The 24,058-nt window shown below is 40.3% G+C and overlaps 1 non-coding gene across 1 annotated transcript; it reads left to right on the top strand.

Annotated features, from left to right (window-relative positions):
- Positions 1 to 14,061: 14,061 nt before the first annotated feature.
- Positions 14,062 to 14,168, top strand: LOC132383613 (U6 spliceosomal RNA). The gene has a single exon (XR_009508745.1). It is a non-coding gene; the product is annotated as a U6 spliceosomal RNA (small nuclear RNA).
- Positions 14,169 to 24,058: the final 9,890 nt, after the last annotated feature.

Raw genomic sequence — 24,058 nt, 5'->3', positions numbered from 1 at the left:
AGCCTGTGTGAAATGAGCAAACTTTATATTTCCATCGGACAATTCATTATCCCCTGACAACGATAGAGCTTATTTCTTATTGATTATTATTATACCCGCACTTTTAGGTTTAGTATTGACGACGTATATTATCTGTATATTTGCATTGATATTATTTTTGTGTATTTTTACTAATAAATGCTGTTAAAAATAGTATCACCAGACTCCAACAGACACCTCTATCTTTGTTGGTAAGTAACCCAGTTACGGGGTTCGTAACAGTAGAGAAAGCAGGTACAGGGTTCTGAGTTGGATGATCAGCCATGATTATACTGAATGGTGGTGCAGGCTCAAAGGGCTGAATGGCCTACTCCTGCACCTATTTTCTTTGTTTCTATGTATGTAGTGGTGGTGGGGGTTGGTGAGCTCAGTTAATAGGTGGAGGTGTTGATCAGCCTGCCATTCTCCATTGTAAGGTAATGTGCAGGTCTGTTAGTGCAGCAGAAACTCCCACTAAAAACAGTGAGGTCCATGACGGAGGGATAAGTATTGGCTAAGACAACAGGAGACTTGCCCTCCTCTACTTAAATAGTACCACAGGTTCCTTTGAACTCTAAATGAATCAGATTTCTTTGTACTTGTATTTCCTTTTCACTTGAATTTCATAAGCCTGGCGCTTCACTGTTTGCCTCATTGATAAAAACATCTGAAAGGAAGGAAGGACATTCCAAGTGTATTACACCCAGTAAGTTACTTCTGAAGTTGAATCATTGTTGAAATTTAAGAAACAAGCAGTAAATCTGTGTGCACCAACCTCCCACAAACAGCAGTAGGGTAACAACGGGATCATCTCATGTATGAGGGATAATTCAGTTGGGAGAACTTCCTGTCCTTCTTGAGATCCTGCCATAGAATTGTTACTTTTCTATTGGTGGGCCAGACAAAGTTCAAAAGTTTAAAGTAAATTTATTATCAAAGAACCTACATGTCACTATATACCCTAAGATTAATTTTCTTCCAGGCATTCACAGTAGAAGAAAGAAATGCAATAGAATCAGTGAAAAACTACACACAAAGACTGACAAAACAACCAACGTGCAAAATAAGGCAAACTGTAGAAATCAATAAATAATTATAACTGAGACTGTGGGTTGTTGAGTCCTTGAACGTGAACCTATAGATTGTGGAATTAGTTCAGTACGAAGGTGAGTGAAATTAATCCACAAACTGGTTCAGGTGCCTGATGGTTGGAGGCCAACATTCAGCATCTGATCCAACAAGTCAGCCTGAGTTTTCCGCTGTAGTTTAAGAAGGGGAGCCTTGAATCTGCAATCTTCAGATTGAGTTACTGCTGATGTCCCTTAGTAAGAATGGGAACGTTAAACACAAAACGCTAAACACAAGTGAAATATGAAACATTAGCCTGTTACAGAGTTTCAGTTGAGCCAAATTTAATGCCTGTTATGATAACCCACTGATTATTAAAACCCAAACTTGACATTCCTGAACTACTTGAATTACCACATTCATTTCTCCAACTTTATTTTAAGTCATGGTTTATTAGCTTCAGAAACATGATCATTTCATCTGTTTTCTACACTGCTGCCAATAAATGAATACTTCTTTTCCTGCTGAATTGTACAGCTGCAAATTCAGTTGACAGTACACACATAAGGTTCTGAATACCACCCCTCCCCACCCCTCCTTCAATGTCCCTTTCTGTTTATCACTGATTTTATATGTAACTAAAATAGAATTAGTTATGCACCTCATCCTCTAAATAAAATAAACTAATCTTCAGGAATTTTTGTGTGATATTCATCAAAACAATATGTCCTAGAATTATAGGACACCCTTGCAAAAAAAGGTTCAGTATAGAACTTTTAATTTTAATCACTGGAATCTAATGCACAAAATCATTGAGGTTAAACATTATCCTCTATTCCCAAAATGTGGCCCCATTAGGTTTATTGCTACTGTATTACTTGTTTACAGCTAACATCTGTGGAAGAATTTCTACCCCATTGTACCCTACACTACTGTGCAGCATAGCCACACTTTGTAGAAACAGACTATTTGATTTAGCATAATGCATGGAAAAATCAAGTAAATGCAATATTCACAATCCTCCATATTCATCTCCAGTTGCAATACCCTTTTATTTGTACACTCATCTATCCACCTATGCTGACTCTTTGAAATACCTATTCAAATTATTTTTGATCCTCATAATGAATAAATAGTTTCAATTTGAAATATCCATCACTTCCAACCACTGAGCACATCTAAATGAAACACTGTTGCAGGAAAGTACAATCCCTGGTCAGGGACCCCCACCACCCAGGACCTGCACATTTTGCACTGCTGCCATCAGGAAGCAGGTACAGGAGCCTCAGGATTCACACAACCAGACTCTTGAACTAAAGGGAATATCTTCACCTGCCCCATTGTTAAAATGTTCCCACAACCAATGGACTCATTTTCAAGGAACCTTGATATTTATTGCTTATTTATTTACAGTATATTATTTTTTCTTTTTTCATTTGCGCGGTTTGTTGTCTTCTGCACTCTGGTTGAACATACAAGTTGGGCTGTTTTTCATTGATTCTGTTATAGTTATTATTCTATAGATTTGTTGAGTATGCCCACAAGAAAATGAATCTCAATGTTCTATTTGGTGACATATATGTAGCTTGATAATACATTTACTTTGATCTTTGAAGTTATCTTCTTTCTTCTTTTGAAAATGGTATTTGTTTCCATTTTTCTTTCAGGCAGTACATCCCACATCATAAGGTACCATGTGAAATAATTTATTTTCTCTCCTCTAGTTGTTAAGCATCTGCTGTCTGCAGTCACAAGGGACTGGAATCTTGAACCAAAAACTAACTGCTGGAGGAACTCAGTAAGACAGAAGTATCTGTGGAGGGAAATTATCATTTCCTGATTTGAGTTGGGACCCTTTGTTTGGATCGAAAGAATGGAGGGTGATAGTCATTATAAAAAAAATAAGGAGAAGGGATGCAGTATGAGCTGGCAATAGATGGATCCAGGAGCTGTTGTCCGAATATCTTTTGCCAGTGGAGATAAGTGCTACAGATTAGATGCCTCTAAAGTTTGGATATATTTGTTGACTTTCTCTTTTTTCTCTGTTATTTTATGATCAAGCTTGCTTTTGCTAATCTTTTCACACAAACTAAAACTTTCATTCCTACCTTCATTCACCAAAACTTTCACTGCATCTTTTTCATCACACTGCAGAAGTCAAGTCAAGTTTATTGCTATTTAACCATGTACATGTATACCGTCAGATGAAACAGCATTTTCTCCAGGCCAAAATGTAGAGCACAGTTATACAAATAACACACGTAATATCACAATGACTTAGGAAAGTAAGTATTAAATCTACAATAAATTATGTATAAATAAACAAAGTAAGGTGCATAAAACTTGGGAGGATACTTGGGAGTGTGGAGGAGCAGAGGGATCTGGGGGTACATGTCCACAGATCCCTGAAAGTTGACTCACAGGTAGATAGGGGAGTTAAGAAAGCTTATGGAATGTTAGCTTTCATAAGTCGTGGGATAGAGTTTAAGAGTCGTGGGGTAATGATGCAGCTCTATAAAACTCTGGTTAGGTCACACTTGGAGTACTGTGTCCAGTTCTGGTCGCCTCACTATAGGAAAGATTTGGAAGCATTGGGAAGGGTACAGAGGGGATTTACCAGGATGCTGCTTGGTTTAGAGAGTATGCATTATGATCAGAGATTAAGAGAGCTATGGCAGTTAGGAGGATGAGAGGAGACTTGATAGAGGTATACAAGATATTAAGAGGAATAGACAGAGTGGACAGCCAGTGCCTCTTCCCCAGGGCACCACTGCTCAATACAAGAGGACATGGATTTAAGGTAAGGGGAGGAAAGTTCAAGAGGGATATTAGAGGAAGGTTTTTTACTCAGAGAGAGGTTGGTGCGTGGAATGCACTGCCTGAGTCAGTAGTGGAGGCAGATATGCTAGTGAAATTTAAGATACTACTAGACAGGTATATGGAGGAATTCAAGGTGGAGGGTTATATGGGAGGCAGGGTTTAAGGATCAGCATAACATTGTGGGCCGAAGGGCCTGTACTGAGCTGTATTGTTCTATGTTCTATAAATTAAATACTGTAGGATGCAGAACAAATTAGCTGATGACACTTCGAATGTGATGTGGCAGGGAGTTCAGAGGCCTACTGGCCTGAGGGAAGAAGTTGTTTTCCATCCTGGCCATTCTTGTTTTTATGCATCACAGTCTCCTGCCTGATGGTAGAATGTCAAAGAGGATGTAGGATGGGTGAGTGAAATTCTTGATAATACTAAAGGCCCTGCATACACAGTGCTTCTGATAAATATCTCCAATGGATGGTAGGGAGACACCTATGATCCCCTTGGCTATTCTTACAGTCCTTTGAAGAGACTTCCATTGCAATGCTCAGCTGCTCCCATACCTGAAGGAGATTTAGCTTGTCAGGATGCTTTCAATGGTGTTCCTGTAAAATCCAGTTAAGATGGGGGGGAAGGGGAGCCTCGCTTGCCTCAATCTCCACGGAAAGTGGAGGCACTGGATTGCCTTTTTACTCTGGGAGGTGATATTGAGGGACCAGGTGAGGTCATCCATGAAGTGAACTCACAGAAACTATGTGTTCTTGGCTCTCTCTATGGAGGAACCATTTATGTGCAGAAGAGGATGGTTCACCTGCACCTTCCTCAAGTCCACAGTCATTTCCTTGGTCTTCTCCGTGTTCAGACTTAAGTTGTTGTACACACACCAGTCCACCAGCTACTCCACTTCCTCTCTGTACTCCGCCTCATTGTAACACCTGTGTAGCGCTGGTCCTCTTGTGTGACTGGTTGCTGCCCGCTTTATGAGAAAAATCAAATTACATAGTATTGTACTAAGTGTTAGTAGGTCATCAGAAGCTTTAGATATCAGGAGGAGGCAGTGAATAGAAACCACACACATCTGGAGGTATGTTTTATTTCTATAAAAAATATACAAAATATTTACATGAGTAAGAACAATTCAAAATTCCAGCATTCTGTTAGGTTCTAAATCTCAGATATCAAACAAATTACTGTTTAGTTAGAACCAGTAATATTCATTGGAATAACTGTATTACTCCAATTTCAAACTAATTGGATTTAGTGTTATTTAATCCAACCGTATTAAATCCTCTATGCCATTAAACATTTTGTTCCCGTGCTGGTTCTTTGATTTTGGGTGGCTCACCATCTTGTTTTTTGGTTCGTTGGATGAAATAGTTGATCATCCATGGAAAGTCGATTCACAACACTTACACACAAAAAGGAAAATAATTTCCTTTTATTTTGTCCCTAGTTAGTTAGAAAACTAATTGAATTCCTATTCTTAAGTATTATGGTTAACTTCAGTTTCAGTTCCAGTCAAATTCAAATTCAAAAATTTGAACTCCTTTCACAACAATTCTCCAACATCACAACCATCACAACTTTTAAACAAAGTTTATCTCATTCAGTAACTTACCAAAGTCTTCACAGAAATAATCCATTCTTGCTAAATATTAAATTCAGATCCTTTGAATGAAAATAAACTTATACATCCAACCGTATTAAATCCTCTATGCCATTAAACATTTTGTTCCCGTGCTGGTTCTTTGATTTTGGGTGGCTCACCATCTTGTTTTTTGGTTCGTTGGATGAAATAGTTGATCATCCATGGAAAGTCGATTCACAACACTTACACACAAAAAAATCCTGACCAAAATCCCTTGGTGTGATTTAACAGAACTAGTTCCTGGTCACACAGTAGAGATCTTGGACACTTGTCTCTGCTGATATTGTCTCATTATAGCTGCTGCCTTTATAGCCGTAGCTTCAATATATCTTTTATCGCTATTGCCTCTCTTCCAGCATATCACCCTGAGGTTTTCAAGTAAGTAGAGTAGAGATACTCACGACTAATTTCGCTTTTAACAGTTTATACCTTTAGCTTCTAATAGTTCTCTCACTTTCCCATGCCTGTGTCAGCCATGCCTCACTATCACATAGCCTTTTTTCTGAGTTCTCTTTCCTTTAAATTTGGTAAACCTCATTTTCATCCCTCCACAAGTGGAGCTTTCTAACATTACATCTTTGGGTTTAATTAACCTCATCCTTGTTGATGAGGCCAACCACTGTTGTGTCATCTGCAAACTTAATGACATGGTTTGAGCTGAATCCTGAGACATAGTCATGCATATTAAGCACACAGCCTGGACAGTGCCAGTGTGCATCGTAATGGGACAAGAGATGTTGCCCACATGGACTGATGGTGACCTTTCTATTAAGAAATCCATGACCCAGTTACAGAGGAAAGTGTTGAGACCCAGCAAGGACAGTTACTCTACCACTTTCAGGGGTATGATGGTATTAGACCCCAAAATGAAGTCTTTAAAAAGTGGTCTGGCATATGAAACCCCATTAAAAGGTGGTTAGGACCGAATGGAGGGCAGAGGCTATTGCATCATCAGTAGATCGATTTGAGGGATAGGCAAACTGGAAAGGGTCCCATGTAGCCGGGAGGAAAGCTCTTATGCACTCCATGACCATGCACTCAAAGTATTTCATAATGGCTGATGTTAACACCACTGGATGATAATCATTTAGGCAGATTACTATCACTTTCTTTGGCACTGGAATGATGATTGCCAACTTGAAAACCTTGAAGACAATAGACTGTTCCAGACAGATGTTGAATATATCCGTTACTGCATCAAGCAGGCTATTGTAACCAACGATCCAGTTTAAAACAATCCTGGACTCCAAACTCATGCTTCTAACACACCTTTACTTTGGTGGATCAAATAATGACAATAAATGTAGTCAACATGAGATGCCTAGAACAGAGCTCAAAAACTTTCCTGTCACGGGAATGGAATGACATCATTCCAAAAGCTGTTGTGAGCTCTTCACTTTTTGGGCTTATGCTATAAATTCAGACGTCTCCTTTTTTCAGACTGTTTTAACTTACTTGTTGCCCAAGTTTGGTGAAGCCAATTGTGCCAGCTGTAGCTGGCATTTGATCACAGAGAGGTGATTTCAAGGCCCACTCCAGATGCTCTGGCACAAACTACAAGCTGAAACTCCAGTTCAGGACTGAAGGATTATCACTTTGTTGGAAGAATGGTGTTTGAAAACACATGCTTGTTTCCCTGTGAACAGAAATAAGACCAAGGCAGTATTTCAATGAGAGTTAGGATTGTCCTGTTTGTTATTTATATCTTGGTCACAATCACAACACATTATCTGACTATAGTCCCTCAGAATGTGATGCCATATCTTCTACCCAAGAGACTGTATAACTGAAAATAGTTAATTATCTGCAGAGTGCTTTGAACTCCAGCTGCTAACAGAGATCTGAAATCAAATTCTTGGTATCCACAGCACAGACATAAGCTGCTGTTCTGGGAATAACTTTTGCCTTTCATTTAGTGATTGTATTAAAGTGCTACTCGAGTGGCTTAAGCCAAAAATAATATAGGCTGACACTGCAGGGTAGTACTGTGGAAGCACTGTACCAGCAGCGATGATGTTTTTCAGACATTAAGCCCTGCCTTCTTTCCCAGACACAGTACTACTTTGAAGAAAAGAAAGGGGATTTCTCCATGCTACTTTAGACAATACTTTCCTCATAAAAACAAAAGAGATTCTACAGATGCTAGAAATCCAGAGTAAGATACAAAATGCTGGAGGAACTCAGCATGTAACAGTTCCTTCCCCCAAACCATCAGACTCCTCAATACCCAGAGTCTGGACTGACACCAACTTACTGCCCTCTACTGTGCCTATTGTCTTGTTTATTACTTATTGTAATGTCTGCACTGTTTTTGTGCATTTTAAGCAGTCCTGGTTAGGTCTGTAGTCTCGTGTAGTTCTTTTTTTGTGTTGTTTTACGTAGTTCAGTGTAGTTTTTGTATTGTTTCATGTAGCACCATGGTCCTGAAAAACATTGTCTTGTTTTTACTGTGTACTGTACCAGCAGTTATGGTCAAAATGACAATAAAAAGTGACTTGACTTGACTTGATGTCAGGCAGCCTCTATGGAAACGAATAAACCGCGGAGAACCTTCATCGGGATTGGAAAGGAAGGGAGAAGAAGCCAGAATAAGAAGGTGGGTGGTGGGGGGGGGGGAGGGTATGGAGGGGAAAGTATATAAGCTAGAAGGTGATAGGTGAATGCAGGTGAGGGGGAGGGGGACTGAAGAAGTTGGGAGGTGGAAGGAGGAAAAGGAAAAGGGCTGATGAAGAAGAAGTTTGCTAGAAGAAAGGGAAAGGGGAAGTGAAACAGGGGGAGGTGATAGGTAGGTGAAGAGAACAGATAAGAGTGAAGCTGGATTGGGGAATGGAAGAAGAGAGAAGGGGAGGGGAACATACTGGAAGTTTGAGAAATTGATGTTCATATTCACAATATTTTCCTTATTGCCCATATGACTGTTATCATGTCACTATTCAGGTCTTGCTATATATACATTCTTCACTGCATTTCTTAGTTTAGAAGAGTACTTAATTATGTTTAACATGTATTGGGAAGTCAAAGTTGTGCGATTTCTGTCATTCTTTCTCTGAGCAATTTTAAATGTGAGCCCATTTCACATTTCCAGATATTCTCTGAAGTAATTGTTCACTTCAGTATCTGACTGAAGTAATTCTGTTACTGATTTCTCTCATTAAAATGTCAACAGTTACTGTTTACAGGAAGTCCAGTGGGAAACATTTTCACAAGGGTGGAAAATAAACGATTGTGCCATAGTCCTACAGTGAGTTTTTTATTAGCAGTGGGAGATACAGTCTGAATTCACAGAAAATATTTTGGTTTGTTGGGTATTGTGGTTAAGAAATTTGAATAACAGCTGACAAAATTCAGCAGCTTCCACTGATGAAATGAGTCTGTCTCTTACGGGGCTTTATTTTTGTGTTTGAGAATTGACAACTGGAAACTGACCTTGTCTACCATGTTCCTTCTGCTGAACCCATCTAGTGAAGCAGAGTATGCAACAGTGTAGTCTGACATTCCCATTCCCCACTGCAATTTTGCTTAGTCTGACATTCCCATTCCCCACAGCAACTTTGCTTAATCTGATATTCCCATTCCCCACTGCCAGCCTTGCTTAGTCTGACATTCCCATTCCCTATTGCAGCTTTGCTTAGTCTGTCATTTCTATTCCCCATTGCAGCTTTGGTTAGTCTGACATTCCCATTCCCCACTACAGCTTCAGGATGTGTTCTTTTCTCCCACGGTCAGTATTTATTGCTCATCTTTAATTTCTCTTTAAGAAGCTGCTGGCAGATTACCTTCTTGAATCACTGCCATCCATATGGTGAAAATGCTCCCAGAGTACATGTCCGAGAATTTAGACTCAATCTTGACCCAAAACGTTAACTATTCATTTCCCTCCACAGCTGCTGCCTGGCCTGCTGAGTTCCTCCACCTGTTAATCTTTTACTTTCAAGAGATGTTGTACTTAGAGGGAGCCTGCCCTGTTGGTGATGATGTAACATAAAACAGAACAGCACAGCACAGGAACAATGTTGTGCCAGTCCAATTAATCAAATGGCCAACTGCACAGGCACATAGCTTTCCACTTCCCTCACATCATGTGCATATCTACCCGTCTCTTAAAAATCTCTAATACATCTGCCTCTACAACCACCCCAGGCAATGCATTCCAGCCACCCACTGATATGTTTTGTAACTCCAGAAACTAAATACAGGAGGCTTGTCTACTTAGCTTTTTAATCCCCTTTTTCTTAGTGAGGCGCTCACATATGGCATGGTGGGGTGCAATGAATATGCAATTCAAGTACTTCTTACATATAACCCAGAGTGAACTATGTAAATAAAGAATGCTTATTCAAACAATATATTTACAATATTACTAAAGCAGTACTGAAGTATTAAATCCATTACATCTACCACTCTCTGGGTAAAAAACTTCCCCCCCTCACATCTCCTTTGAACTTATCTCATCTCACCTTATACGCATGCCCTCTGGTATTAGACATTTCAATTCTGGGGGAAGAGATACTGTCTATCTACTTTCTCTCTCTGCTTTTCATAGTGTTCCTATGTGACTTTTGCCTACTGTCCTTAGCTATAGACCTCACAGGAGATGATTTGATTAAACTAGGTGAGTGGCTGCAATGTGCTCTGTATGATAGTGGAGGGGTTGAAAATTTAGAGTGGGAGTGTAGTACCAGTGATGCTCATGAGAGGCTGCAGTATCCTGATGCAGAAATTCAAAAAAAGAAACGTTGACCATCTCTCTGCCTCCACAGATGCGATCTTACTGCACTGAATCCCTGTGTTATTTGCTGTCAGAGAGGAGGTACAGGAGTTTGAAGATCACACTCAATGATTCAGCATCAGTTGACTCATGTCTGAGATCAGGTGCCCTCCTGACTGTTCTGGCTCAGTACAAGAGCACAAAACTAACTGTGGAATTTATCTCCCTGGGACCTGAATCAACCATACTCTCACGTTTCCATCTAGAGGACAATAGCAGTAACTTATATTTCTATTTCATCTCTAAAGTAGATGTAAAGTTCAAATTTCAATGTTCAAAGTAAATTGATTATCAAAACATATATGTCCCCATATACAACATTGAGATTCATTTTTGCAGGCATGCTCAATAAATCCATACATTAATAATCATAACATACTGACCACACCAACCTGGGCGTTCAACCAGTGTGCAAAAGACAACAAACAGTGCACATACAAAAAGAAAGAAATAATAATAATAATCAGTAAGCAATAAATATTGGGAACGTGAGATGAAAAGTCCTTGAAAGCGAGTTCATTGATGGTGGGAACATTTCAAAGGTGGGTCAAATGAAGTTGAGTGAAGTTATCCTGTTTCATTCAAGAGCCATTCAAGTTGAACTCATTCAAGTTGAGGGGTAGGAACCGTTCCTGAACCTGGTAGTGTGAGCTCTGGGGCTCACTTCATTGGACTGTTACTAAAAAAATTAGAGGAAGAGATTAAAGAAGCTAAACAAAAACTTAGTGGAAGAAGCAATGAGGTGACTGAGTCGAGTTGCTGTTTGTGGATCAACTGCCCTAAGTTTGATCCTGATTCCTAATGCTTCCTTCTGGTGATTTTACATGTTCTCTCTGTGACTGTGTGGGTTTCCTCCAGGTTCTGTGGTTTCCTCCTACATTCCATAATGTGTAGGTTGGTAGGTCACTTGACCACAGTAACTTGCCCCCCATAGTGTGTGGTGAGTGGTACAGTGGTATATAAAAGTTTGGGCACCCCTGGTCAAAATTTCTGTTACTGTGAATAACTAAGTGAGTAAAAAATGCCCTGATTTCCAAAAGGCATAAAGTTAAAGATGACACATTTCTTTAATATTTTAAGCAAAAGTACTTTTTATTTCCATATTTTATAGTTTCAAAATAACAAAAAAAAGGAAAAGGGCCCGAAGCAAAAGTTTGGGCACCCTGCATGGTCAGTATATAGTAACACCCCCTTTGGCAAGTATCACAGCTTGTAAATGCTTTCTGTAAGAGTCTTTCAATTCTTGTTTGGGGAATTTTCACCCATTCTTCCTTGCAAAAAGCTTCTACTTCTCTGAGATGCATGGGCCGTCTTGCATGCATTGCTCTTTTGAGGTCTATTCACAGATTTTTGATGATGTTTAGGTTGGGAGACTGTGAGGGCCATGGCAAAACCTTCAGCTTGCGCCTCTTGAGATCATCCATTGTGGATTTTGAGCTGTGTTTAGGATCATTATCCTGTTGTAGAAGCTATCCTCTTTTCATCTTCAGCTTTTTTACAGACAGTGTGATGCTTGCTTCCAGAATTTGCTGGTATTTAATTGAATTCATTCTTCCCTCTACCAGTGAAATGTTCCCCGTGCCACTGGCTGCAACACAAGCCCAAAGCATGATGGATCCACTCCTGTGCTTAACAGATTTCATGAAATTCTGCACCTTTTTTTCTCCAAACATACCTTTGCTCATTGTGGCCAGAAGGTTCTACTTTAACTTCATCAGTCCACAGGACTTGTTTCCAAAAGGCATCAGGCTTGTTTAGGTGTTCCCTTGCAAACTTCTGATGCTGAATTTTGTGGTGAGGATGCAGGAAAGGTTTTCTTCTGATGACTCTTCCATGAAAGTCATATTTGTGCATGTCTCGCTGCACAGTAGAACAGTGCACCACCACTCCAGAGTCTGCTAAACCTTCCTGAAGGTCTTTTGCAGTCAAACAGGGGTTTTGATTTGCCTTTCTAGCAATCCTACGAGCAGTTCGCTTGAAAAATTTTCTTGGTCTTCCAGACCTCAACTTGACCTCCACCGTTCCTGTTAACTGCCATTTCTTAATTACATTACGAACTGAGAGAACAGCTACCTGAAAACGCTTTGCTATCTTCTTATAGCCTTCTCCTCCTTTGTGGGCATCATTTATTTTAATTTTCAGAGTGCTAGGCAGCTGCTCAGAGGAGCTCATGGTTGCTGATTGTTGGGACAAGGTTTGAGGAGTCAGGGTATTTATAAAGCTTTGAAATTTGCATCGCCTGGCCTTTCCTAATGATGCCTGTGAACAAGCCATAGCCCTAACCAGCTAATTAAGGTCTGAGACCTTGGTAAAAGTTATCTGAGAGCTCAAGTCTCTTGGGCTGCCCAAACGTTTGCATGGTGCTCCTTTCCTTTTTTACACTCTAAAATTGTACAAAACAAAAATAATAAACTAATCTTGTTTAAAATGTTGAAAAGAATGTTTCATCTTTAACTTTATGACTTTTGGAGATCAGTTCATCTTCTACTCACTTAACTATTCACAGTAACAGAAATTTTGACCATGGGTGCCCAAACTTTTGCATGCCACTGTAAATTGTGGCAGGAGGAGAGCAGGAGAGGCAAAGTTGCTGGAAATGTGGGAGAGCACGTTGTGCAGGATTAGTGTCAGCAGGGACTTGATGATTGGTGCAGAATTAAAAGGCTTTTGCCTGTGCTGTCAGTCTCTCCAAATTCTATGAATGTACTGTAAGCATGCTTTAAGGAGCATCCCTTAAATGAGGAGAAAGAGTTAGAGGCATGGAAATATTTTGGAAGGGAATTTCAGAGTTTAAAATCAGAATCAGGCTTATTATCACATATGATGTGGAATTTGTTGTTTTGCTGCAGCAATACATTGCAAAGACTTAAAATTACTATAAGTTATCAACTGAATATCAAGTGATACAGGAGTAATGAGGTAGTGTTCATGGGTTGATGGAGTGTTCAGAAAGCTGATGTCAGAGGGGAAGAAGCTGAGTGTGGCTCTTCAGCCATCTATGCCTCCTCTCTGACAGCAGTAAATGGAGAGAGCATGGCTCAAATGGTAAGTAGAAGACAGTCAACATGGAGTCATTAGAAGCAGAAATGTACAAGAAGTTTTGATTGGACAGTGGCGCAGATGCGGGTAGAAGTGTACCGATGCAGGTCCAAAGAAGAACTTGAAAAAGCAGACGGTTTTCAGCATGGGACTCTTTGATTTGACAGTGGTGCAGATGGGGTAGAAGTGTTCCTGCGCTAGTCTGGAGCAGAGCTTGAATTACCCACTCTCCATAAAAGAGAGGTACCATCTAGCGGAGCAGTCATCATGGGAATGGTCTGAGTGAGAATGGTAAGGCTTCAGCTCAACAGGTGGAGGTGAGGTAGGTAAGGAAGTTTATTTCTTATTTCGTTTTTTTATTTAACTCTTGAAAGAAAAGGGATACATCTGCAGGGCCAGTGTTCTGATCTGGGTGTCAGGCGTGGGATTTTGAGGAGACTTTCAGTCTTCCCAATGGCCACATCTGCACCAGGTGCATCGAGATACGGCTCCTGAGAGACCGAGTTCAGGATCTGAAGCTGCAGCTCAATGGCCTACGGCTTGTTAAGGTAGAAGAGGAAATGATAGACAAGAACTGCAGGAGATAGTCACCCCCAAGGCAACAGGAGATAGATAAATGGGTGACTGTCAAGAGAGGGAAGGGAAATTATGGAATAGTGGAGGGCAACCCTGTGGCTGTCCCCCTCAACAATAAGTACTCCATCTTGTGCTCGCTTCGGCAGCACATATACTAAAATTGGAATGATACAGAGAAGATTAGCATGGCCCCTGCACAAGGATGACACGCAAATTCGTGAAGCGCTCCAAGAAAAAAAAAGTACTCCATCTTGAGTACTGCTGGGGGGACAACCTACTGGAAGAAGCACCAACGACCATGCCTCTGGTGCTGAGTCTGGCCCTGTGTCTCAGAAGGGTAGGGAACTAAGGAGGAAGGAAGCAGTGATAGGGGACTCTGTAGTTAGGGGGGCAGATAGATGATCCTGTGTATGCAAAAAAGAAACATGGATGGTAGTTTGCCTCCCAGGTGCCAGGGTCTGCGATGTTTCTGATCATGTGCACAATATCCTGGAAAGGGTGGGTGAGCAACCAGAAGTTGTGGTAAACGTTTGTACTAATGACATATGTAAAAAAAGGGAAGAGGTCCTGAAAACAGACTACAGGGAGTTGGGAAGAAAGTTGAGTAGCAGGGCCTCAAGGGTAGTAATCTCAGGATTGCTACCTGTGCCACTTGGCAGTGAGGACAGGAATAGAATGAGGTATTAGAAGAATGTGTGGTTAAAGAATTGGAGCAGGGAACAGGGATTCAGATCTCTGGATCATTGGAACCTCTTCTGGCTCAGTTGTGACCTGTACAAAAGGAATGGGTTGCATTTGAATCTGAGGGTGTCCAAGATCCTTGCAGGCAGAATTATTAGAGATGTTGGGAGTGCTTTAAATTAATATGGCCGAGGGGTGGAAACCAATATGACAGAGCTGAGGATGAGCCGACAGGTTCATAAATAGGTGTAGGATGTAATATGAATGTAAGAAAGGTCAAGCCAATGATTGGGTACAAATGCAGACAGTGTAAGGAGTTAAATTGTACTACAGAGACAAAATTCAAAAGGGCGAAGAATGCAGGATTGAAGGTGTTGTATTTTAATGCACGTAGTGTTCGGAATAAGGTGGATGGATTTGTGGTGCAATTAGAGAATTGTCAGTATGACGTTGAGGACATCACTGAGTTATGGCTGAAAGAAGGTCATAGTCGCGAGCTTAATTTCAAAGAATATACTTTATGTTGAAAGAACAGGGCTGGAAGGCATAGGCGGTGGTGTGGCTCTGCTGTTAAGAGATGGAATTACATCTTTAGAAAGAGATGACACGGGGTCAGAGAATGTTGAATCTTTGTGGGTGGAATTAAGAAACTGCAAGGGTAAACAAACCATTATGGGAATCATATATGGGCCTCCAAATATTTAGAAAGAGATGACACAGGGTCAGAGAATGTTGAATCTTTGTGGGTGGAGTTAAGAAACTGCAAGGGTAAACAAACCATTATGGGAATCATATATGGGCCTCCAAATATTACCCAAGATTTGTGATAGAGCTTGCAAAGGGAGCTGGAAAGAGCATGTAACAAGGATAATGTCACAATTGTAATGGGGACTTCAATATGCAAGGGGATTGAGAAAATCAGGTTGGTGTCGGATTGCAAGGGAGGGAATTTGTTGTATGCCTACGAGATGGCTTTTCACAGCAGCTTGTATTTGAGCCAACTATGGGAAAGGATAACTTAAATTGGGTGTTGTGTAATGACTCAGATTTTATTAGGGAGCCTAAGGTAAATGTCACAATTGTAATGAGGGACTTCAATATACAAAGGGATTGGGAAAATTAGATTGGTGTCTGATCACAAGAGAGGGAATTTGCTGAATGCCTACTAGATGCCTTTTTAGAGAAGCTTGTGCTTGAGCCTACTCGAGGAAGGGCTAGTTCAGATTGGGTGTTGTGTAATAACCCAGATTTTATTAGGAGCTTAATGTAAAGGAACCCTTAAGAGGCAGTGATCATAAAATGATTGAATTTGTACTTTAACTTGAGAAGGAGAAGCTTAAGTCACATGTAACAGTATCACAATGGAATAAAGGGAATTACAGAGGCATGGAAGAGGATCTTGCCCAGATGGGTTGGAGGAGGATACTGGGAGGAATGACAGCAGAGCAGAGGTGGCTGAAGTTTCTGGAAATAGTTCATAAGGCACAGGATAGATAGATCCCACAGTAGAAGTAGAGATCCCTTGTTCTCAAAAGGCAGGGGGAGGTAACCATGGCTGACAAGGGAAATTAAAAACTGTATAGAAGCCAAGGAAAGGGCATATGAGGTAGCAAAAGTGAATGGGAAGTTGGATGATTAGGAAGCTTTTAAAATTCATCAAAAGGCAACTAAAATAGCTATAAGAAGGGAAAAGATGAAATACGAGGACAAATTAGCCAATAATATAAAGCAGAATAAAAGTTTTTACAGTTCTATAAGGAATAAAAGGGAGGTGAGAGTCGTTACTAGACCACTGGAAAATTATGCTGGTGAGGTAGATGGGGGACAAAGAAATGACAGATGAACAATGGGTACTTTACATCAGTCTTCACTGTGTAAGGCACTAGCAGTGTGCCAGAGGTCCTTGAGTGTTCGAGAGCAGGAGTAAGTGCCTTTGCTATTACAAAGGGAAAAGTGCCCAGCAAACTGAAAGGTCTTAAGCTGGATAAGTCTCCTGGACCGGATGAACTACTTTGCAAAGTCCTGAGAGAGGTTGCTGAAGAGATAACGGATGCACTCGTCCTGATCTTTTAAGAATTACTTTATTCTGGCAAGGTCCTGGAGGACTGAAAGATTGCAAATGTCACTCCACTCTTTAAGAAGGGAGAAAGGCAAAAGAAAAGAAATTATAAGCCAGTTAGCCTAACCTTGGGCTCTATTATTAAGAATGAGGTTTCGAGCTACTTGGAGTCGAATGATAAAGTAAGTCAAAGTCAGCATGGTTTCTATAAAGGGAAATATTGTCTGACAAATCTATTAGAGTTCTTTGAGGAAGTAACAAGCAGGGTGGACAAAGGAGAGGTAGCGGATGTCATCTTCTTGAATTTTCAGAAGACGTTTGACAAGGTGCCACACATGAAGCTGCTTAACAAGATGAAATCCTATGGCAAAGATGCTGGAGTCAATTATAAAAGAGGAAATTATGACACATTTGGATAGCAGTAGAAAGATCAGTCCGAGTCAGCATGGATTTATGAAGGGAAAATCATGCTTGACTAATCTTCTGGAGTTTTTTGAGGATGTAACTATGAAAATGGACAAGGGACAGCCAGTAGATGTAGTATACCTGGACTTCCAGAAAGCTTCTGAAAAAGTCCCACATAGGAGATTAGTGGGCAAAATTAGGGCACATGGTATTGGGGGCAGAGTACTGACATGGATTGAAAATTGGCTGGCTAACAGGAAACAAAGAGTAGTGATTAACGGGTCCCTTTCGTAATGGCAGGCTGTGACCAGTGAGGTGCCGCAAGGTTTGGTGCTGGGACCGCAGCTGTTTACAATATACATTAATAATTTAGATGAAGGGATTAAAAGTAACATTAGCAAATTTGCTGATGACACAAAGCTGGGTGGCAGTGTGAAATGTCAGGAGGATGTTATGAGAATGCAGGGTGACTTGGACAAGTTGGGTGAGTGGGCAAATGTATGGCAGATGCAGTTTAATGCGGATAAATGTGAGGTTATCTACTTTGGTGGCAGGAACAGGAAGGCAGATTACTATCTAAATGGAGTCAAGTTAGGAAAAGGGGAAGTACAACGAGATCAAGGTGTTCTTGTACATCAGTCAATGAAAGCAAGCATGCAGGTACAGCAGGCAGTGAAGAAAGCTAATGGCAGGCTGGCTTTTATAACAAGAGGAGTTGAGTATAGGAGTAAAGAGGTCCTTCTGCAGCTGTACAGGGCCCTGGTGAGACCCCACTTGGAGTATTGTGTGCAGTTTTGGTCTCCAAATTTGAGCAAGGACATTCTTGCTATAGAGGGAGTGCAGCATTGGTTCACAAGGTTAATTCCCGGAATGGCGGGACTGTCATATGTTGAAAGATTGGAGCAACTGGGCTTGTATATACTGGAATTTAGAAGGATGAGAGGGGATCTGATTGAAACATATAAGATTATTAAGGGTTTGGACACACTGGAGGCAGGAAGCATGTTCCTGCTGATGGGTGAGTCCATAACTAGAGGCCACAGTTTAAGAATTTTTTTGGACTGCCTGCTGTACCTGCATGCTTGCTTTCATTGACTGATGTACATTTAGAACAGAGATGCGGAAGAACTTTTTCACCCAGAGAGTGGTGGATATGTGGAATGCTCTGCCCCAGAAGGCAGTGGAGGCCAAGTCTCTGGATGCATTCAAGAGAGAGTTAGATAGAACTCTTATAGATAGCGGGGTCAAGAGATATGGGGAGAGGGCAGGAACGGGGTACTGATTGTGTATGATCAGCCATGATCACAGTGAATGGCAGTGCTGACTAGAAGGTCTGAATGGCCTACTCCTGCACCTACTGTCTATTGTCTATTACAGAAAAGATATTGGCATGGATATAGGAATGGCTGACAGGCAGGAGACAGCGAGTGGGAATAAAGGGGCCTTTTCTGCTTGGCTGCCAGTGATTAGTGGCGTTCATCAGGGATCAGTATTGAGACTGCTACGTTTCACATTGTTTGTCAGTGATTTGGATAATGGAATTGATGGCTTTGTGGCAAAGTTTGCAGATAATGCGAAGACAGGTGGAGGGGTATTTAGTGCTGAGGAAGAAATGTAACTGCAGCAGGACAGACAAATTGGATGAATGGGCAAAAAAGGGGAAAATGGAATACGGTGTTGGGAAATGTATGGTAATGCATTTTGGTAAAAGGAACAATGGTACAGACTATTATCTAGATGGGAAGAAGGTTGAAACATCAGAGGTGCAAAAGAACTTTGGAGTCATCATGCAAGTCTCCCAGAAGATTAATTTATAGTTTAAATCTGTGGTAAAGAAGGCAAATGCAATGTTGGCATGCATTTCAAAGGGAATAGAGTAAAAAAATAAGGAGATAATGCTGAGGCTTTATAAGACACTTGGAGTATTGTCAACAGTTTTGGGCCTTATATCTCAGCAAGGATGTGTTGTCGTTGGAGAGAGTCCAGAGGAGATTCACAAGGGTGATTCCAGGAATGAAGGAGTTAACATATGAGGAGTCTTTGGCAACTTTAGGCCTGTACTCCCCAGAATTTAGAAGGATATGGGGAGATCTCATTGAAACCTACTGAATGTTGAAAGGACTAGATAAGATGGGTGTGGAGAGGATGTTTCCTGTGGTGGAGGTATCCAGAACTAGAAGACAGGGCCTCAAAATTGAGGGACATCTTTTTAGAACAGAGATAAGGAGAAATTTTTTTTGCTAGCGAGTGGTAAATCTGTGGGATGCTCTGCCACACACTACGGTGGAGGCCAAGTCAATGGGTATATTTAAGGCACAAGTTGATAGTTGCCTAATTAGTCAGGGCATCATAGGTTATGGCGAGAAAGCAGGTGAGTGGGATTAAGAATCAGCCATGATGGAATGGCGGAGCAGACCCAATGGGCTGAATGGCCTAATTCTGCTCTATGATCTAAGTTGGAAATGGAGGACTGCGGTGATCTTGGAGGGTTACAGGCCTTTCAACCCTCTCTGTTTCTGCTGGTAATTGCTTTCATGGTGCTAATCATATTTCCCAGCATTCAGCTCAATGTCCTTTCAATGTCCTGGCTGTTTAGGTGTAATTTAGGCTGTAATTTAGAGAAGATGACAGAGAAAGGAAGGTGTGAGGCCAGAGAAACTCTAGAAAATATTGGTGTAAATTTGAAAAACAAACCATTACTGCACTTGGAGCCAATGTACCTCAGTTACAAGCCTCATGTTTAATCAGTGAATCCTGCAGTCAATGCCAAGGTTGATAAGAAGTCTGGAAGTGAACCCAATGGCTGAAACACTGTATCTGCCTGTCTGTAAGTCCATGGGTAAAGTCGAGATCAACGTCTATGAGTCTGCAAGTGCAATGGAGGCTAGAGGACTGGAGACAGCCTATACTGGGATTAGAGGACCGTCTGTGTGTGAATGCGTGGAGAAAAGGGACTTGTTTTGCTGTTGTTCTGCTCAAGGTTGTGGGCATGTCATGCTGCCCCAACACATTCTTAGGTTATGTTGATTGTTAATGTAAATGACACATTCACTGTATGGTTTGATGAGTTTCTGATAATCTGAGTTTTAGTATATGGCCTCCCTCCCAATTATATATATAGTATATGGCCTCCCTCCCAATAAATTAGTTGCAATTTAATTTACAGATCTAAACAGCTTCTGTATGTTTTTGTGGTAGTTTGATTGACAGCTGTGAAATGATTTTCTGACTTGGGTGTCCAGATCGAACAGCCTTCCAAGATTGCCACACAGTTTATATTATAAAGCAGGATGTTCTACAAAATGTTTAAAAAGAGGGATTATTTTGTCAATGGACTCCAGATGTACTGTAATCTTCTACAATCCAACAAGTAACAAAAGAATCCTTTTTGATTCCCATTTGACAGCACTCTATAATGGCACACATTTAAAAACAAACTGGGCAAGGAATGGGAGTGAATTGTAGACAGTTATTGAAATGGCTGATAAAGAAAAGATTAACTTTATTTGCTATATGTAATGAAACATCAAACCATACAGTGAAGTGTATCAATAGCTGTTCTCAGTCCAGTGAAGTACTGGGGACAGCCCACAAGTGTTTCCATACTTCTAGTATCAACATTACATGCCCACAACTTGAAAACCTTTGGAATGTGGTAGGAACATGGAGCACTTGGAGGAAACCCACATAGTTTCAGTAAGAATCTACAAATTCCTTAAAGACAGCAGGTGAATTTAACCCTGATTGCTGGTGCTGTGATAACATTATGCTAACTACTACACTACTGTGCAGCCACTGGGTGTTTTAAACTTTAAAAATTCTGATAAATTAACAAATATTTGAATAAGGATAATAGACAGGTTAACACATCTATCATTATATTAGGGGGGGAATCAGATAACATTTTTTGGCTTCATATTTGTAAGGTTAAAGATGGTAAAACAGAACTCACTGCCAAAAAAATCCCATCCTACCTCTTGGGGTTGCAATCCTCATCACTCAACACAACATTGAAATGAATGTAACTATATGAGATTCTTCTCTATTACAGATGCAAAGGTTGGGGCAAATATATTCCATAGAAAATAATTTTTCACTTGCTCGAAGTGTTAATTATTACTAAACATCCTCTTGCAAATGCGCTAGTTAATTTGAGGGTATATATATATGTAACCCCCTCACCGTAGGCTTGTAATGAGTTAATCATTACAGTAAATCCAACCTAACGTCAACATAACTCTCCAATGCATGGGGAATAATGATGAGAAGGCTGTTTCCAACAAATAAACACATCTAGGGTAAATATGATTCAGGTAGACACAAAACATAAGAGTTTGGGTCTTGCTTTAAAGGAAAGTAGGATTGTTATTTTTATGAACACTGACACAACATGCAAATTTACCATTCGCCTGGAAGCAATAATTTAACTCACGCAGTATAAACTTTGATTAAAATTGTATTAAGAAAATATTTTAACCTATAACAAACAAAATAAAGTAAAGGGCTCATTACTCATACTTTGGCCTAAGTGTGCACATAATCGTTGGACCTCATTGTTGTCTAGTCAATCCAGGTTGCTTCACTTCGTTTACTCATGGTACTGAACAATTCTGCTTGAGAACACAGTCCAAACAAAACATATCCAAGCCACATCCAAGGGCAAGGTATCAAACATTCTCCAAAGTCATGCGATAGCCAGCTAATTAAAAGCTAATCTCTACATTCACCAAGAGACCTTTGTCTGCATGAAGATTTTCCCGACAGCAGTATCTATCCTCCCAAATTAGTTCTGTGAGCATTTCACCATGTTATTCACTCTTGTTTGTTGTCCATCTCCATTCTTTCATCTTTCTCCATCTTCCAGCTCCCTCCAGAAATGGACTGCCCTATAATGTTCTGGGCCATCTTACTGGCCAAATATTAACAAGACAATTCATATTGGCTAATTTAACAAGCCTAACTTATCTATCAACTGAATTACTCAATAGTATAATATAACTAAAGGAACACATTGCATTTTGAGAAAATCTGCAGAAGGTAAAATACCCCTTAGCATGACTGTTTTAATAAAATTACACCAGGGATATTATATATAGGAATCATTTTCCAATAGTTGAACAATCTAAAACTGGAGGACACAAGTTTACGATAATGGGTAGAAGGTTTTGAGGATCCATATGGTGCTTGGAAACTGGAATGCACTGTCAGAGTGGATGGTGGAGGCGGATATTCCCATAAAATTTATGAATATCCAAACAATCTCAGAAGGTCATGGACTAAGTGCTAGTAAATGGGATGTATATAGCTAGGTATGAGATAATGACATGGACAAGTCTGTCCAAGCGTGCTTTTCTGTGCTCTGTCATTCTATGACTCTAACTTAACAGAGTATTTGTATGAATCCTGTTAGCAAACTAGTATTAACTTGTTCCAATTAAATATTGGGAAGGAGGTACAGGAGCTTAAAGGCATACACTCGATGATTCACAAGCAGCTTCTTTCCCTCAGCCAACAGATTTCTCAATGGTCTTTGAACCCATGACCTCTAGCCCCTGCTTATTTTGCACTACTTATTTAATTTAACTATATATGTATAAAATACTTACTGTAATTCACAGCTTTTATTATTGAGTACTGCTTTGTACTGCTACTGCAAAAACAACAAATGAGAGTAAGTTTAAATGGTTTTGGTATGGACTAGATGGGCCAAAAGGCCTGTTTGTGTGCCGTACTTTTCTATGATTCTACGATGATCTTATTGCATACTTCACAGCAACTTTCGAGGGAGTTATCAGGAAAGAAGGTAAGGAAGGGGATGTTGTTTACATGGACTTTAGCAAGGCATTTGTCATGGTCCCACATGGCAAGTAGGTCAAGAAGGTTCATTCAAGATGAGGTAGTAAACTGGATTAGACATTGTGGGAGAAGATAGAGAGTGGTAGTAGATGGTTGTTTCTCTGACTGGAGGCCTGTAACTAGTGGAGTGTCGGAGGGATTGATGTTGGGTCCGTTGGTGTTTGTCATCCATATCACTGATCTAGATGTTAGTGTGGTTAACTGGATTAGCAAATTTTCGAATGACACCAAGTTTGGGGATGTAGTGGACAGTGAGGAATAATATCGTGGCTTGCAGGAGGGATCTAGATCAGCTGGAAAGATGGGCAGAAAAATAGTTGATGGAATTTAATGAAGACAAGTGTGAAATGTGCACTTCAGTAGGATCAGCCAAGGTAGGTCTTGTCGGTCAAGGTAGGTATGTGTGTGTGTGTGTGTGTGTGTCTGTGTGTGTGTGTGTGTGTGTGTGTGTGTGTGTGTGTGTGGATGTTTGTGTGTGCGTGTCTCTGTGAGTGGGTGGAGTGTATGTTTGTGGGTGTATGTGTTTGTGGGAGTGTGTGTGGGTGTGCGTAGGTGCAGTGTCTTAATGTTTGGTGGGTTGCTACTACCTAAAGAAGCCATGACAGTTGGGAATAATTTGGAACATGATTGTACCATCCTTGCAGCTTCTGCTGACAACTAACAGCCACATGAAACACCTACATTGTACTCGGTACACTGTGCCTGAATCAGTGAATGAAAGAAAGGAATACTCAGCTTTGATTCAAGAAGCTCCACTGAACTATAAAACATCAGAGAGTTATTTTTATCAATCATTCATTGTTTCTTGTCTTTTCTGTAAGTGTCTTATACTTAGTGATTTGCCATTGCTTGGACCCACAGTGAAGCCAGCACCTCAGGGATATTTTATGTAGAATTACATTAGTAAAGCATTAAATAAAACCATAAAAATAAAAATAAATTGCATATTCTGAAAATCTGAAATAAAAACAGAAAATGATGGTAGCTCTTAGCTGGAATAGAAAGTGAAATAGACTTGATGCTTCAATCTGTAAATAGTTAATTACATCACTTCCAATAAGTGTGACATTTGATGGAATTTGAAATAAATAAATGACGCTTTGTACTTAAAAAAGCACCTTTTGTG

Source organism: Hypanus sabinus, chromosome 30 (assembly GCF_030144855.1).
Source record: "Hypanus sabinus isolate sHypSab1 chromosome 30, sHypSab1.hap1, whole genome shotgun sequence".
Taxonomy (NCBI): Eukaryota; Metazoa; Chordata; class Chondrichthyes; order Myliobatiformes; family Dasyatidae; genus Hypanus; species Hypanus sabinus.
Note: the sequence above shows the minus strand (reverse complement) of the source record. Positions and strands in the feature narration are given on the sequence as shown.